Genomic DNA, 17,500 nt, shown 5'->3' on the forward strand with positions numbered 1-17,500 from the left:
CATCACGCTGGCTTGGTGTAATCACTGCTGTAGCTTCATGTGGAGGACATCACGCTGGCTTGGTGTAATCACTGCTGGTAGCTTCATGTGGAGGACATCACGCTGGCTTGGTGTAATCACTGCTGGTAGCTTCATGTGGAGGACATCACGCTGGCTTGGTGTAATCACTGCTGGTAGCTTCATGTGGAGGACATCACGCACTCCAGATCCTCATCAGAGAGGCAGCAGAGCCCAACACGACAACACGTGCTGCTGCTGCTGCTGCTGCTTCTGACTGTGCCTCACCAGGGTTTCATGTAAACGTCCTCCACGCATCTCCACTTCTCTGCTGCTCTGCTCGCTTTTTTATCACCCTTGACCTTTTGCGCGTCTTCCTTCCTCCTTCCCAAGTTTTGCTTCTCGGCCGGCTGTCAGTCAGAGCTGTTCAACAGTGGCAGTGTTCTCTCAACCTGATCTCATGGGAGAGCATAGCCTACTGTATGACACGCGGGGGTCATCTCGTGGAATACATACGCAGAAATGCAGTTTCTCGTGCAGTTCATACGCAACTTCGCCTCGTCCACTTACATTACAAATCTAACATGCATAATAGCTTGGTTCTCTCGCACACTCCAGCCTGTCTTTTGCACAGTGGTAATAATAACACTGGTAATAATAACAGCTGACAATTGTTATTTCCCTCTCTTCCTCGCAGGGCGACCAGGGGGACGTCGGGGCCCGAGGGTAAGCCGTGTTGTCTGTCTGCTGACTCAGCCGAAAACACACTGTGCTGTAACGATGTTTTGTTCCCCAGAAGATGTTGACTGTCCAACACTGAGCCTGGCTCTCAACTGCCTTCCTTCCACTGGCTCTACTCTTTTCACTATCTATTTTAAACTGACAGACTTCAAGTTAATTGAGTCTCTCGACCCATCTGCCCCTCTCTCTCTCTCTCTCTGGAGTCGAGTAATAGACCAACACAAATTTGGAAATTAAAGTCAAGGGAATGGGGAATTGAGTATTTATGACATCATTAATACCTTAATTCTATATTAAGGTAAATAGCCCTGCTGCCTGGTTGTATTTGAGACCTTTTGACGTGAGTTGAGCGTTTTTATTGGGGGGGAGAAAAGAACTCCGACTAGTCGAACTACCTTTAGGGACGACTAGTCGACTAGCAAAATTCACTAGTCGTGAATGCCCTATTGCGTGTGCGCGTGTGTGTGTGTTTTCACTGCGCAGCTACCCCAGCAACAGGAACCAACAACACAGCCTTCCTCCTTATGATGAGGTTAGAGTTTGCCCACATCTCCAAACCCCAGAGATGAGAGCTGATGATATTAAAGTCTGATGGAAATACTTCTCCCTCACCATCAAAACCTAACGGGTCGGTCAGGGCCGCTCGCCAAACCTGCCATCTAGTCTCAACCAAACTCCGCTCTTTAAACATGCCGGGGTAACCTCTGCCTGCATCTGGTCTATGTTGTCATTGTTGTCTTTATATGTGATATCATTCCTCCTGCGTAATTATCCCGCTTTTATCCAGTGCGGTTTGAAAATAAGCCCCCTGTGCTGAACCCCCCCCCCCCCCCCGTGCTTTCTGTTTCCTGTTTTATTACGTCCCCCCCCCGTGCTTTCTGTTTCCTGTTTATTACCCCCCCCCCGTGCTTTCTGTTTCCTGTTTTATTACGCCCCCCCCCCCCCCGTGCTTTCTGTTTCCTGTTTTATTACGTCCCCCCCCCCCGTGCTTTCTGTTTCCTGTTTATTACGTCCCCCCCCCCGTGCTTTCTGTTTCCTGTTTTATTACGTCCCCCCCCCCCCCGTGCTTTCTGTTTCCTGTTTTATTACGTCCCCCCCCCCCCCCCCCGTGCTTTCTGTTTCCTGTTTTATTACGCCCTCCCCCCCCCCGTGCTTTCTGAGTGTGTTTCCTGTTTTATTACGTTCCCTGAGGTCACCTCAGGTCACGTGGAGGCGAATAAACATCAAAATAGAAGTGGACGTGAGCTACTGAGACAATCTCTTCATTATTGTTATTTATTCGTGCATGTTGTGTAAAGGAATTCTGTAGGAAATCTCCTCCAAGTGACTGGATTTGGAATGATAATTTAAAATAGATGAGTGTGTGCGTGCGTGTGCGTGTGCGTGTCTGTGTGCGTGTCTGTGTCTGTGTGTGTGTGTGTGTGTGTGTGTGTGCGCGTGCGCGTGCGTGTGTGTGTGTAGTCATCCGTCTTCCATCTGGGAGTTGCAGCCTCACAATGGGATGATTTTATGTGAGCAGAGACAAATGGAGTGTAAATGTGTCGGGGCGGCTCGGCGGAACGATATTTACGATGCGGTCCAGAAACATTAGAGGAATTCTTGATTCCTATCAAGGCGTAAGTCGTTTGCCCCCCCAGCCGATCCTTCTGGATTTTGGGGTAATAGTTTGTGCAAGAATTAAATCTTTTTGGCATCTGCATGAGCTATTTCTTCCAAATGGTAAATATTGTACTTGGACAAGGCGCCTGGAGCTTTGATGTCGTTGGAGACGTCTGCAGGCGAAAAACCTCAGAGTATCGCTTAGAAACACATAGAAACACACAAACCTCCCTGCTCCTAAAACCTAACTGCAATTGTAAGTGAGGCTTGGCCCGGCGGTGCGTGTTGAAAGATACGGCAAAGATGGGTTCGCAAATGAAAAGGCGCTGGTGGCTACAGAATGTTTATTAAAATGAGTGAGATGATATCCTAAATCCCAATTTGGAATTTTATAGCAATTATGAATCCAAACTCCACGTGTGCACTCGATGTGCACTCCAGATTTTCTTTTTTGATTATTTTTTGTGGCATGTGCCTTTATTGGACAGGACAGAGAGCAGACAGGAAAGGCAGGGAGTGATGACATGTGGCAAAGGGCCACGGGTCAGATTCAAACCCGTGTCGGCCACAGGAAGGACTAGCGGCTACGCCACAGGAAGGACTAGCCTTTGCGGCTACGCCATGGAGCGCTTTTCAAGAACTCAGAGACGCTTCATCAAACTTTCAACCAGACACTGGTCTTAGATCGCTGAGGCTGAGCAGATGATGCCCGGTGCCAGCGCCATGACCTCTGACCTCTTCCAGGGGAGAAGAGAGTACATGTAAAAACATCTCTGTCAACCTGTGGCTTCCTGTCAGTCCATCATGCTCAGTGCCAACGTCAGCCGCAGACTGCTCCCAGATCAGATCCCAGGACAAACACACTGCTCCCAGGACACATCCCAGGACAAACAGACTGCTCCCAGATCAGATCCCAGGACAAACAGACTGCTCCCAGGACACATCCCAGGACAAACAGACTGCTCCCAGGACACATCCCAGGACAAACACAGGATGGCAGGGGCATTAAAATACAATCAGATCAGAGCTTTCTCCAAAGCACCTTTTAATTGAAAAAGGAATAGAGACGTGTCGTGTACACATCTGTGGCTGTGATTGACAGGTGGGTCAAAACTCGCATCGCAATTTCGTGCTGTATATTCGCATCGCTCTTGATGTGTAAGGACCTTTACTGTTACTGCCTCTGCACTGTTACTGTTACTGTTACTGCCTCTGTCAAAACCAAACAGAGGAGATTCTCACTGCACGTTCAGGTTCATCCGGCGGCTAGCTGTGCTGAAAGACAAGCCATGATGGGAGTTTCATCCCCAGCCAATGGCTCCCTCGGCCTCCCCCACAGCCCCTCGGCCTCCCCCACAGCCCCTCGGCCTCCCCCACAGCCCTTCGGCCTCCCCCACAGCCCCTCGGCCTCCCCCATAGCCACGCTACAAAGAGGCGGCGGTTAGACGCGGGCTACCAGCTTCCATGGCTGTTTGTCTTAGTATCAGTAAGGTCTGATGAGAGCCACATATTGGGGGAAGACCCGTGTGAAACAAATGGCCTCTGCTGCGAGCAGACGCTTAATGCTCGTATGTATATGTGGTCTTCATGGTGGGAATGGTGCGAATGAGTGAATGTGACAGTGGGGAGAGCGGAGGGTACAGGCAGAGAGGAGGAGGAGGAGGAGGAAGAGGAGGAGGAGGAGGAGGAGGGGCCTGCGGTGTCGGAAAACCCCAGCTATCCAGCGCTCACCGCAGCCAGTTAACGGAAACCTCATGAACAGACGAGCATCTCTCTCCCTCCGTCCCACCCCTCCTCCTCCTTACAGCTTCTCTCCATCCCTCCCTCCCAGCCGTGCGTCTTTGGAGGGGCAGTGGACCAGAGGAGCGGCACCGTGCGCTGAGCTCTCTGGCGGCAGGCAGACTAACCACTGTGCTCCTTTCAGCTTGAGAGAAGGTCGTCACAGTTACCGTCTGCTGGCTGGAAAAATGGCCGAGCCTTCTCTCTCTGTTTGGTCTGGCTGCGATGGGAGAGATGGGAAGAAGACAGTATAACTGAACACACACACAGTTAGATTAGAAGTGTCTGAATGAAAGATCTGAGACATGTAGGTAGTGTTAGCGGTGAAAGCACTCACCTACCACCGCGGAGACCCGGGTTCAGTTCCCAGCACTGGTACTTCAGTCAGACGTTCCTACACGGACACAATTGCCCATGTCTGCGGGTGAGGCATGAGTTGTGGTCACTGCACTAGCGCCTCCTCTGGTCGGTCTGGGCGCCTGTTTGAGGCGCGTTACGTCCCTCCGGTGAAACTCCTCGCTGTCAAGTGAAAAGTGTGGATGCCCTATCCCCCTAAATGGGGTAAAGAGGTTTAAGTCAAGTCAGGTGAAAAGAACCGGCTGTTGACTACACATGTATCGGAGGAAGCATGTGCTAGTCTACGGCTCTCCCCAGATCAGCAGAGGGGGGGTGGAGCAACGATCGGGAGAGTAAGGGATTTGGTCAAGTCCAATAGAGAGGCAAAGTGACTATTTCCTGCTTCAGCACTGTACCAGAGATTTTCGTCCGCCATTTATTTTCCCATAGACATTTCGTAAAATGCTTATAAAAACAGTTTTACTTGTTCAAACTAAACGGTTATAAACGGATATATTTAGAAACAGGAGAGACCACATAACATTTCACAAAGCGTAAAAGAATTGCGGATTTAAAGAAAATATTTTTTCGTTAAGTTTTGTTCTATGGTCTCTCCCGATTCTAAATATAGCTGAACCGTTTGGTTTGACCAAGTAAAACTATTTTTATAAGCATTTTACGAAATGTCTATGGGAAAATAAATGGCGGATGAAAATCTCTGGTACAGTGGTGAAGCAGGAAGTTACGTTTCACTTTGCCTCTCGATTGGGCAGAAAATGGGAGAAAACTTGATAAAAAAAAGAAAGGTGTGAGAAATGATGAAAACAGGGCGATAGTTATTGAGCTTGACCTAACAGGTTGTTCACCGTTCTGTTTGTCTTGTTATCTTTCTCCCCTCCTCCTTTCAGGGTCCTCCTAGCTTCAGCAGCACGTCATACGCAGGTCTGCACAGTAATCAGATTCTCACCGTCAAGGTTTGTCCCTCCTTGCCCACCGTACCTTACGGCCGCCTCACGGCAGCCAGCCACCTTCTTGTCAGGCTGCTGCTCTTTCTCTGTCCCCGCTCCTTTAAGAGCACATCTAGGATCAAAGATGGAATCTTCAGCATTTCTCGTCAGCATCTCTGCATTTGAAGCTTCAGATTTGAGAGCAGAAGCAGCAAAATACTGATCCTAGATCTGTTTTTATGGGCATCCTGGTCGCTCTCTTTTGGCCTCCAGACTGAGGTTGCTCAACTCTCATCTCTGTTCTTCCCACAGCTGTACTGTTCCCTTCTTTTTCTTCCTCTCTTCTCCACGCACTTCTGCCTTTCAACCGATGGACCTGGACTCTGAGAGCTCCCCCTACTGGAGACTCTGAGAGCTCCCCCTACTGTAGACTCTGAGAGTGCCCCCTGGCTAAACAAGGGATTTCTGATTGCTTCACTCATTTCTCTCTCTCCTGTCTTTCTCCCCTGTCCTCCAACATGCTCCATGTCCTCCCCTCTCTCTCTCTTCCTCATCCTCATCCTTCTCCTCTGTCTCCATGTCCTCCCCTGTCTCTCTCTCTCTCTCTCTCTGCCTCATCCTTCTCCTCTGTCTCCATGTCCTCCCCTGTCTCTCTCTCTCTCTCTCTCTTCCTCATTCTTCTCCTCTGTCTCCATGTCCTCCCCTGTCTGTCTCTCTCTCTCTCTCTTCCTCATTCTTCTCCTCTGTCTCCATGTCCTCCCCTGTCTCTCTCTCTCTCTCTCTCTGCCTCATCCTTCTCTGTCTTCCCACCTTTTCGTCCTCGCCGCTCCTCTCCTCGCTGCTCCAGATGGTCTTTCCTCGTCACGACCACGGCTTTCTCTCTGGCGACGCCTCCAACACCTTTCAGAGACGCTTTCTGAAGGTAGACCACAACAACTAAGGCATGTGTGCACCTTCTAACCCTTTCTGAAGGTAGACCACAACAACTAAGGCATGTGTGCACCTTCTAACCCTTTAACCAGCCCCCTCACTTACTCATCTTCTGCCGCTTTGCAATCTGTTCCTCCCTTCTCTTCCTCTCTCTCTCTCCTTCTCTCTCTCTCTCTCCTTCTCTCTCTCTCTCCTTTGCTTTTTTCCACCTTGTTGTGCTACTTCCAATCAATGTCACGTTTGATCATTGTCCCTGTTTTGCGTGTGCGTTGGCCTGTTTAATTGTATTAAGATGATTGATTTGAATGGGATTGTTTGTTTAAATGTTGGACAATGTGAAAGACATTAGGAGAACATCTTGTAGGATAAACCACACATTTCAGAGAGGCTCAAGGAATGTGTGCTTCTCATTATGATGGGAATAGAAGGGCTTTTGTTGCTGACGGTTTAGCTCAACTGGCTCCTCCAGAGCCAACATAATGATCAGCGCGAGGAACCAAGCTTTTGCTCCGCTATCTGCGGGCCTTGGTAATATCATTTGCATGAAAGGGCCCGATGTAGCAATTCTTCCACAACAAAGCCGACCAGCGCACCACATGTCTGGAGATGAGAGGGGATAGAGGAAGTGGCATCATGTGACTAGAGACAACATTGGTCCCACGCCCGCCTCAGTGGTGAGCAAGACATTTGAGGGTGTTAGTGGTTTTTGTTTTGGAGGTGGAAATCATCTCAACTAGCTGCAGATGACCCAGAGCACAGACGGAGATGTTTGTCTTGTTAGATGTAATTCCGGTGATGAAAGCTGCTTTCAGGTTTTTGTTTGAAGAAGCACAGAGAGAAATGAACAAACTTCATCTGATAGTGGGTGTTGTTCCCAATCAATTAAAGCCCCCCAACGTGGGAACTTTCTGCTGAACAGCAGCAACAGCGGCCTCCGCTGCCACAAGTGGTCATGACAGATGGTAATAAATGCTGCACCTCCCTATTTGTACTTTCACATATCAGCTGATTTGACTGTTTCTGTTTGTGCTCTCTACTTTGCTAACCTTTTTTATTGAGACAAGATGCTAATGATGCCACTAATCAAGCTAGCAAGCGATAAACACCTTCACTTCCTATACGTATTTCACAATAAATGTATCCATTTGTCAGAGGAAAGCTTTTAGTTTGAAGGAGACGCAGCAGGAAATGAAGTTACAACCAGGCAACTTGACGTGCTCTGGGATGGAGCCTTGAAGTGACATGAAGGTCACAGAGTGGGAATGATAAAAGTGTCATTCTCAGTAAACCATCAACATGATTTAAAAGCTGTTATATTAAGGTTACAAAAGTTTAATATTGGGGGTTTAACACCTTCTCATCGTGTGTGTGTGTGTGTGTGTGTGTGTGATCGTTTGTAAGCATGGTGTGTGCTTCAGTCCGTTATTGAACTGTTGAAAAGATGCTTTGAGGATAACAGAGCATCACATCTTCATGTTCCCTCGTCCTTCTGTTTTATCCGTCAGGGTGACCAGGGCCAGGCTGGACCCCCGGGGCCCCCCGGCACCCCAGGGTCCCCCGGCCCCCGAGGGCCCCCCGGCAACACCGGCAAGGACGGGCCCCGCGGCCCTGCTGGAGAGACAGTAAGAGAAGCACATGATATGTCAAAGCACCAAATACATGCCCACTAGATACAATGATGCACACACACACACATGCATGCGCACTCACACGCGTGCGCACACACACAGACACACACACACACACAGACACGCGCGCACACACACACACACACACACACACACACACACACACACACTCTTCCTCCTTCTCTAACTAAAGTTGCACCACGAAGAATGCAGTCAGTCCAAACACCTTAGTCATCAATATCTGCGTTGCCCCAATTGTGCTGACCCGCTCGGGTCGACCGCACCGTACGGGTCGACCGCACCGCACGGGTTGACCACACGGGTGTGACAGATTGCAAATTGCTGTGTGTGTGTGCATTCACACACACACACACACACACACACACACACACACACACACACACACACACACACACACACACACACACACACACAAATCAATGGAGAAAGGGTCTCCACAGTGGATTGCAGTGAACCCAGATATTCCCATCCTCCTGGGTTTGCCAGTGAGCTGTGGCTTACCTAAAAGCTCCCAGAATAGCCGCTTTACTCCTGGTCCTCATCTGTTTTGTGTAAGAGCACGGCCACAAAGTGCTCCAGCCCCCCTGTTCTCCCACCCTCCTACCAACAAGCACGCCCCCCGTTCTCCCACCCTCCTACCAACACTGTCGCTGTGTTGCTCCTGTAACAGATATGGCGCTGCGGCGGGTTCATGGGCAGTTTGCCGGCCCGACCAAACAATAGTTTGTGCCGCTCGCCTCGGGGCAGCTTGTGTTTCTCAAGATTAGCTTTCTCCTTTTCAGAAGGTCCGTTCATCTGCTGTTACAGCCCAGAGCTGTGGTTAGGAGGGGGGGCAGGAGAGAGAGAGGGGGGAGGGCAGGAGAGAGAGGGGGGCAGGAGAGAGAGGGGGGAGGACAGGAGAGAGAGGGGGGAGGACAGGAGAGAGAGGGGGGAGGGCAGGAGAGAGATGGGGAGGGCAGGAGAGAGAGAGGGGGGGGCAGGAGAGAGAGGGGGAGGGCAGGAGAGAGAGGGGGGGCACGAGAGAGAGGGGGAGGGCAGGAGAGAGAGGGGGGATGGCAGGAGAGAGAGGGGGGGCAGGAGAGAGAGGGGGGAGGACAGGAGAGAGAGGGGGGAGGGCAGGAGAGAGAGGGGGGGCAGGAGAGAGAGGGGGGAGGACAGGAGAGAGAGGGGGGAGGGCAGGAGAGAGAGGGGGGGAGGGCAGGAGAGAGAGGGGGGCAGGAGAGAGAGGGGGAGGACAGGAGAGAGAGGGGGGAGGACAGGAGAGAGAGGGGGGAGGGCAGGAGAGAGATGGGGAGGGCAGGAGAGAGAGGGGGGAGGGCAGGAGAGAGAGGGGGGGCAGGAGAGAGAGGGGGGAGGACAGGAGAGAGAGGGGGGAGGGCAGGAGAGAGATGGGGAGGGCAGGAGAGAGAGGGGGGAGGGCAGGAGAGAGAGGGGGGGCAGGAGAGAGAGGGGGAGGGCAGGAGAGAGAGGGGGGGCACGAGAGAGAGGGGGAGGGCAGGAGAGAGAGGGGGGATGGCAGGAGAGAGAGGGGGGAGGGCAGGAGAGAGAGGGGGAGGGCAGGAGAGAGAGGGGGAGGGCAGGAGAGAGAGGGGGGGCAGGAGAGAGAGGGGGAGGGCAGGAGAGAGAGGGGGTGAGGGCAGGAGAGAGGGGGGAGGGCAAGAGAAGAGGGGGAGGGCAGGAGAGAGGGGGGATGGCAGGAGAGAGAGGGGGAGGGCAGGAGAGAGAGGGGGGAGGGCAGGAGAGAGAGAGAGGGGGGAGGGCAGGAGAGAGAGGGGGAGGGCAGGAGAGAGAGGGGGAGGGCAGGAGAGAGAGGGGGGAGGGCAGGAGTGAGAGAGGGGAGGGCAGGAGAGAGAGGGGGGAGGGCAGGAGAGAGAGGGGGATGGCAGGAGAGAGGAGGGGAGGGCAGGAGAGAGCGGGGGGAGGGCAAGAGAGAGGGGGGGGCAGGAGAGAGAGAGGGGAGGGCAGGAGAGAGAGGGGGGATGGCAGGAGAGAGAGGGGGAGGGCAAGAGAGAGAGAGAGGGGAGGGCAAGAGAGAGAGGGGGGAGGGCAAGAGAGAGAGGGGGGAGGGCAGGAGAGAGAGGGGGGAGGGCAGGAGAGAGGAGGGGAGGGCAGGAGAGAGAGGGGGAGGGCAAGAGAGAGAGGGGGGGGGCAGGAGAGAGAGAGGGGAGGGCAGGAGAGAGAGCGGGATGGCAGGAGAGGGGGGGAGGGCAGGAGAGAGGGGGGGAGGGCAGGAGAGAGAGGGGGGAGGGCAAGAGAGAGAGGGGGGGGGCAGGAGAGAGAGAGGGGAGGGCAGGAGAGAGAGGGGGATGGCAGGAGAGGGGGGGAGGGCAGGAGAGAGAGGGGGGAGGGCAAGAGAGAGAGGGGGGGGGGGCAGGAGAGAGAGAGGGGGATGGCAGGAGAGAGAGGGGGAGGTAATTTGTGTTGATCTAAATGAAGGCATTGAATGCTGCATGAGCCTCTCAGCTGGCACGGCAGCGGGTCCCGAGTGAGAAATGTGGGCTTCAGAGACGGTGAGATGAGAACTTATTTAGAGACGACACAAGAGAAGCCCGGCGCAGCCCGGAGGAAGACGAGAAACAGACCGGGTTCAAAGAATGGGGAGGCCCGTCCGTTAACCTAGTCTGTCTCAGAATGCACTCTGCAGCCTGATTAAAGAGCTGCACAATCCTAAACAACAAAACAAAGCAGCATGGCGCTGGGAAACACACCATGTTGTGGGCAGATGTGTGAGTGTGAGAACAGCACAGGAGAGAGAGAGAGAGAGAGAGAGAGAGAGAGAGAGAGAGAGAGAGAGAGAGAGAGAGAGAGCGAGCCTGCCTGTACGGGTACCTCATACTCACACTGTGTGTGTGTGTGTGTGTGTGTGTGTGTGTGTGTGTGTGTGTGTGTGTGTGTGTGTGTGTGTGTGTGTGTGTGTGTGTGAGAGAGAGAGAGAGAGAGGGGGCGAGAGACACAGAGAGACAGTGAGTGGATGGGTAAAGAGTATGTGCAGAGACAGTGGGAGGAAGGAGAGCTTCTGCCTATGATTCTGAATACGGACGGAGGCGAACAACCTCCAACGACATTTATTACAGTGCATTAGCCACTACTTGAGTGAGCGATTAGAAGCAACCACCAGATAGCTCTGTGTGTGTGTGTGTGTGTGTGTGTGTGTGTGTGTGTGTGTGTGTGTGTGTGTGTGTGTGTGTGTGTGTGTGTGTGTGTGTGTGAGTGTGAGAGAGAGAGAGAGAGAGTGCTCTTACACAAGATCCTGCTATAGCCTTGCCATGGATGACTTCATAGCAGATGTTTAGCTGCTCCGAGGACACGCACACCTGCGTACATACACACGCACGCACACACACACACACACACGCACGCACGCACGCACACACACACACACACACACGCACACACACACACACACACACACACACACACACACACATCTCTGATGGATAGATGCCAGGAAATGGAATAGTCTCTGAGTGTTTGTGTTTCGGGGGGACTGTGGCTCGTGGCTCACCATACATCGCTTGTCTCTCCCTCCCTCGCTCGCTCTCTGTGTGTCTCTCTCTCCCTCACTCACACACACACACACACACACACACACACACACACACACACACACACACACACACACACACACACACGCCTGTACACAGAGCAGTAGTCTTCTTGTGTCAGTGGGAAGCCACCACAGAAGTCATGTTGTACAGCCTGGGTGTAAAGAGAGCGCTCAGCCTCATGTCTCAAGCTGTTCACAGTGTGAGGCCTGACCAGGGGCCCAGAGGCATCTCTCTCTTAATGTGCATCTACTCTGACCAGGGTCTGCTCTTTCCCTGTTGAACACTGACATCTAGTGGTCATTCAGCCTAACTGCGGACCCAGGGTCTGCTCTTTCCCTGTTGAACACTGACATCTAGTGGTCATTCAGCCTAACTGCACATGGAGACGTATCTTAAATTGAGACGATGAGTCATTTCTCTCCTCCTCTATTCTCTGCAGGGTTATCCAGGTCGCGACGGCACTGAGGTGAGTCTACTTCAGATCAGAGGATAGAGACGCCAAAGTGAACGTGACCTCCTGCTTCAGCACTGTACCAGAGATTTTCATCCGCCTTTTATTTTCCCACAGACATTTCTTAAAATGCTTATAAAAATATTTTTACTCGTTCAAACCAAACGGTACAGATATATTTAGAAACAGGAGAGATCGCATAACATTTCACTAGGACCAAAATGTTTTAGAGCGGTTTTAGACAAAATATTTTTTTTATGTTGTTTTTTGTTTTGGTCCGAGTGAAATGTTCTATGGTCTCTCCCGATTCTAAATATAGCTGAACCGTTTGGTTTGACCAAGTAAAACTATTTTTATAAGCATTTTACTAAATGTCTATGGGAAAATAAATTGTAGAAGAAAATGTCTGGTACAGTGCTGAAGCAGGAAGTGACGTTCACTTTGCCTCTAAACTTTCCAAGTTGGTTTTGACGAGTCGTGTTTGTCTGGATAATGATGCTAATTGAATCTATTCCTGTCTCAGGGACAGCAAGGCTCGCCTGGGAAGCCGGTAAGATCCTTCACCCATTATTGACTATGTCATCGTGTTTGCATTCCTCATACATTACAACCTCCTTGTTACAATATGCTGCCTACTACACAAGTAACATGTTACAGTAACATGCCTACTACACAAGTAACATGTTACAGTAACATGCCTACTACACAAGTAACATGTTACAGTAACATGCCTACTACACAAGTAACATGTTACAGTAACATGCCTACTACACAAGTAACATGTTACAGTAACATGTCTACTACACAAGTAACATGTTACAGTAACATGTCTACTACACAAGTAACATGTTACAGTAACATGTCTACTACACAAGTAACATGTTACAGTAACATGTCTACTACACAAGTAACATGTTACAGTAACATGTCTACTACACAAGTAACATGTTACAGTAACATGTCTACTACACAAGTAACATGTTACAGTAACATGTCTACTACACAAGTAACATGTTACAGTAACATGTCTACTACACAAGTAACATGTTACAGTAACATGTCTACTACACAAGTAACATGTTACAGTAACATGTCTACTACACAAGTAACATGTTACAGTAACATGTCTACTACACAAGTAACATGTTACAGTAACATGTCTACTACACAAGTAACATGTTACAGTAACATGTCTACTACACAAGTAACATGTTGACTTATCTGTCTTCTGTGGACTGACAGGGAGACAATGGCGAGCCAGGCCATCCAGGACCACAGGGTCCTCCAGGAACAAAGGTACAGATAACCTTTACTCATCATCACGTCTTCAATGGCACACAGACAAACAACGATTGAACATGTCGAATCTGACCAAACATCGCCAAACATCTCAAAACAAGGACAGCCAGCCATGGCACACCAAATAAACATCTGTGTTTCTCTGTGTTTGTCCGCGTTTGTATGTGTTTGTTGGAGAATGTTTGATTGGTGTGCCATGGGCTTTACATACAGATTATTTGAATGTATACATTGGCCTTGTGTGTTGAAACAGGGCGAGCTAGGTGCAGGAGAGAGAGGAGAGAGAGGCATGGATGGACTCCCAGGATTCAAGGTATAAGACCAGTCGTCAACAACAACAAAAACAATAATACCAATAACTATATTTGTATAGCTCTTGTCTAATCGTAACATGATAGCTTGTTATGACTCCTGACTATACTTAATACTGTCACATGTCTGAAACAGCCTACTGCAGGGATACTCAACTTGCTTTGCCCGGGGGCCACTTTCGTGAAATGATAGAAGGCCAGGGGCCAGTTAATAAACAAACAATATAAATGTTTCTGTAGCGGATTGTAGGTTTTTGGGGTGTCAGCCGGAGTTTAGTCTGACAATGTTGTGCAGTTAGTTAGGTTAAGTTAGTTAGGTTAAGTACATACATAAGTGCATGGGTAGCGAGCAGACGGCAGTATTTGACAATTTAGCAGCTAAATCATAGATTATTGAAAGATATTCCATATTCCAGACTGAAATGCTATAACAGAAGTGGAGTATTGACCAGAATGACATGAACATTTCAACACTTATTCAGCGGGTATCTTGCATGTTGCGTTCAGGTGCACTGTATTTTTTTTCTTTCTTTTTTTTGCAATTCCATCGCAGGCCACACAGCCTGCGATGGAATTGCGGGCGGCAAGTTGAGTATCACTGGCATACAGTCTTAAAGCAGAATGTAATGTGTAATGTAATGTAATATGTCATGTAATGTGTCTGTGCATCACATAGGGTGACAAAGGGGACATAGGAGAGCAAGGACCTCAGGGACACATGGTACGAGCTTTGCCTGAAGGGTTCAACTTTCTAATCATTTAACGATCATATTGAACGTTTATTTTACGACGCTCTTCCACTGTTGATTTCAGTGTCTCTCTCTCTCATTCCCTCTCTCTCTCTCCCTCAGGGTTATCCTGGTGAGAAAGGTTCCACCGGCTCCTCGGACATCATTGACTTCAATGGGAAGCTTCTGGATGCTTTCCAGGTGAGCGTTACTCCACTCTCTCTCTAACATCAGACCTCCACTCTGTAGGCCAGCCTGCATTTATTACATGAGGTCTCAGTGTGTGGATGTGAAGTTCACGCATAGCTTTAAACAAGATGTTTCTCCTTGGCAGGCTATCAGCTCCATCAGCGTCTCGGTAATTTCTGCATGGCCTTGTTGTTGCTGTGATCTGTGACTAACGTGTATGAGAAGCATAGACACACATTCCCAACAGCATCCTCTCCCGATGTTATGCCCAATTCTGCATCCCCGGCAGCAATGGCATCGCCACCTCGCAGGAGCACATTGTAATCGTTTATACGGCAACGTAACGGTTTAAAAAAATGCTATAATCGTCTGGGTAGACATGACCTCCAGGGCCAAAGGGATTTGACCTGGCTCATGAAGGCTGACTTTAATGCTTAAAATGCTTGTCGAGGTGACCTCCAGGCCCGGGGGGGTCTCTCTGGCTCATGGAGACCGACTTTAGTGCTTAAAATCCAGGTACAGGTGACCTCCAGGCCTGGGCGGAGGTCTCTCCTGGCTTATGGAGGGGGGTGCAAATCTCAGCGGTTTGTACCTGCTGAGATTCGCATCCCCGTTTTTAAGTAAGAACAGCCGAAAAATATGGCGGGGGGGGGATGCTATTCTTGGCAGGGATGCAGAATTGGGCATAACACCGGCCGCTCCAGCCCGTGGATCTGTGTGTGTTTGTTTGATCAGATGCACTCCCTCCCTACCTCACGCGTATTGGATGTCACTGCAGGAGCCACAGCTAACAAGCAATCAATACGAAGTAACCAAACGCCCCCGGTGTACTGCTCTGGTACTGCTCTGCCACAAGCTCTCATACATACAGTATACTGTACATACAGACCCCGGTGTACTGCTCTGCCACAAGCTCTCATACATACAGTATACAGTACATACAGACGGCCGCAGCAAATATAAGGCAGCTGCACCAGCGCTCCATCAGATAACGCACGCTCTAACGAGCCGTGCTAAACCATGCAGCCGTCGGTGCATTGTTCCCAGTGTGTTTTTCATGCTGTGTTTTCAGTGTGCCTCCCAGGACGTGTGGGTTGCGACATGCTACGCAGCTACGGGGCGTCAGGGCCTTAGTTTGTCTGGAAGGTTTCCCCTCTCTCTTGTGTGTTGTGTTGTTCCACATAAGTCAGCTGACACGTCGAGGAGAGGAAACCCACCGTCTCAGTTTCACACCGGGACCGTGCAACGCCGCATTGTACCGTGCTACATGCTAATAACAGATGCCTATCTCTGCAGTGGAGTGTGTCTTTGATTAAAAAACACTATAATGCGCTCTGGAACGGGCTCCCGCGTGCGATGCCGCGGACAGCCGCGCGGGCGAGGTACAAAGGAGTTTCCTGTAGAAACACGGAGCTGAGATCTTTATCGGTGGTCTGGTGCCAATCTGAATCTGGATCAGCTGCTGGCATGGAATCACACACACAGGTCTTAAGCAGAGAGTTACGTCCATGGAAAAGCCAAAGCTCTCTGCCCACCCAGCTTGAGTTAATATCCATCCACTTGTTTGTGTGAAAGTACGGCCATATTGGTTTCATCTGTGTTGCGCTTTTAGGTGATGATGAAGCTGCTCCTCTAAACCACGCTCAATTTGTTTTGATTTTTTCCATTTCATTTGAAGGCCTTTCGCATAATTATGAGCATGAGGTGACCTTCACGTCCCGACGATGGAGAATCTGAGGAGAAATAGTTGTTTGTAAACATCTGTGTGTTGCCATGGCGGCGCTGCCAGAGGACAAACAAAAACATGGAGGAGGAGGAGGAGGAGGAGGAGGAGGAGGGAGGAAGGGAGAGGAATCAGCATGGACACCTCAGGGAGGCAATATGGTTTCCGTTTTTTTCTAATGACTTCAAGATGGCCGAGCACTTCAGACGGCCCAGTAACAAGTGTAGCTTTGAGTGAGGAGCGTGATGTAACGGAGCTGTCACTCTGCGGCACCACAGCACGTTCAGATCGCCTGACCGAACGACCGTGCTCCGCCACCTCGTCCAGCGATACGCTTTCCTAAAGTTGCATCAATATTTTGTTTCGTCTGCTCTGTTCAGCGAGCTAATCGCGCATGGGAACTGACAGTGGACATTATTGAAAGTGTCATGTGGTCTGATGCCAGGCTATTGTGGCGCGCAGACCGCATTCTGGGCTATTTTACAGCCCTTTTACGGCCAAATGGCCTCCATAACAATGCTGGTTGTGATCAGCGGACAGAGTGAACCAAAGTCATTTTCACTTGTGTTTACAGTCGGGCCCGGGTTGGGAAATCTCACAGCCTTTTTTTGCTATTGTTCTGTGTTGGCCCGGTGTGGGCGGCGGGCCTTGTGGTGAAACACACTATGATCCACACTGAGGGTCTACGAGACTGCCTGAGGAGGCCTATTGTCATGTGAAGATGGGTGGATGTTTTGGTGTCATCAAATGGAATCAGTTAGACAGGTTATTCAGTTCATCTGGCCAACTGCTGACTGTCTTGTGTGTTTGTCTTTCCCCAGGGCCCACCTGGACCACCTGGAGCCCCAGGCCCTGCAGGGGGAAAGGTAAGGGGCATTTTAACCTGAGCTTGTATACAAAATATGGACGGGAGTCAACCCCCCATTGGATTTTGGACTCCCGTTTTGAAGCCTAGACTATGGGAGTGTGGCCGTCGCCATCTTGGGGGTCAGCTCGCGTGAGACGGCACAAGACCAGGGGTTTCCCAGAGCCGCAGCTCTGCCTGCTATTGGTCCATGATCGGCAAGCTGCGTGATCACTGGACAGGCGACCTGTCAATCATGTACAAAACATAATTTTTTTCCTATCGTCTCTTTTACTCATAAACGGGTGAATTATATAAAAATGCACCCGCCCATACAGTTGTCATGAAAGGTGAAATTAGCTCGAGTAAATAGATGAAAAGCGTGTTTTGAACCAGGCTGTAAACATGTTCATCCTGTTGTAAAGTCGG

At 50.3% G+C, this 17,500-nt stretch overlaps 1 pseudogene across 1 annotated transcript in view; it reads left to right on the forward strand.

Moving 5' to 3' along the window:
• The window catches only part of LOC310790827, a 164,184-nt pseudogene that overhangs the window by 136,171 nt on the left and 10,513 nt on the right, over positions 1-17,500 (forward strand). The window contains exons 9-19 of the transcript in view: positions 695-723; positions 6,247-6,321; positions 7,835-7,951; positions 11,966-11,992; positions 12,501-12,527; positions 13,220-13,273; positions 13,530-13,589; positions 14,264-14,308; positions 14,439-14,516; positions 14,650-14,673; positions 17,049-17,093. The product of the transcript in view is annotated as an uncharacterized misc_RNA (transcript). The remainder of the gene's footprint in view (positions 1-694; positions 724-6,246; positions 6,322-7,834; positions 7,952-11,965; positions 11,993-12,500; positions 12,528-13,219; positions 13,274-13,529; positions 13,590-14,263; positions 14,309-14,438; positions 14,517-14,649; positions 14,674-17,048; positions 17,094-17,500) is intronic.

Source organism: Poromitra crassiceps (genome assembly GCF_964638095.1).
Source record: "Poromitra crassiceps genome assembly, chromosome: 15".
Taxonomy (NCBI): domain Eukaryota; kingdom Metazoa; phylum Chordata; class Actinopteri; order Beryciformes; family Melamphaidae; genus Poromitra; species Poromitra crassiceps.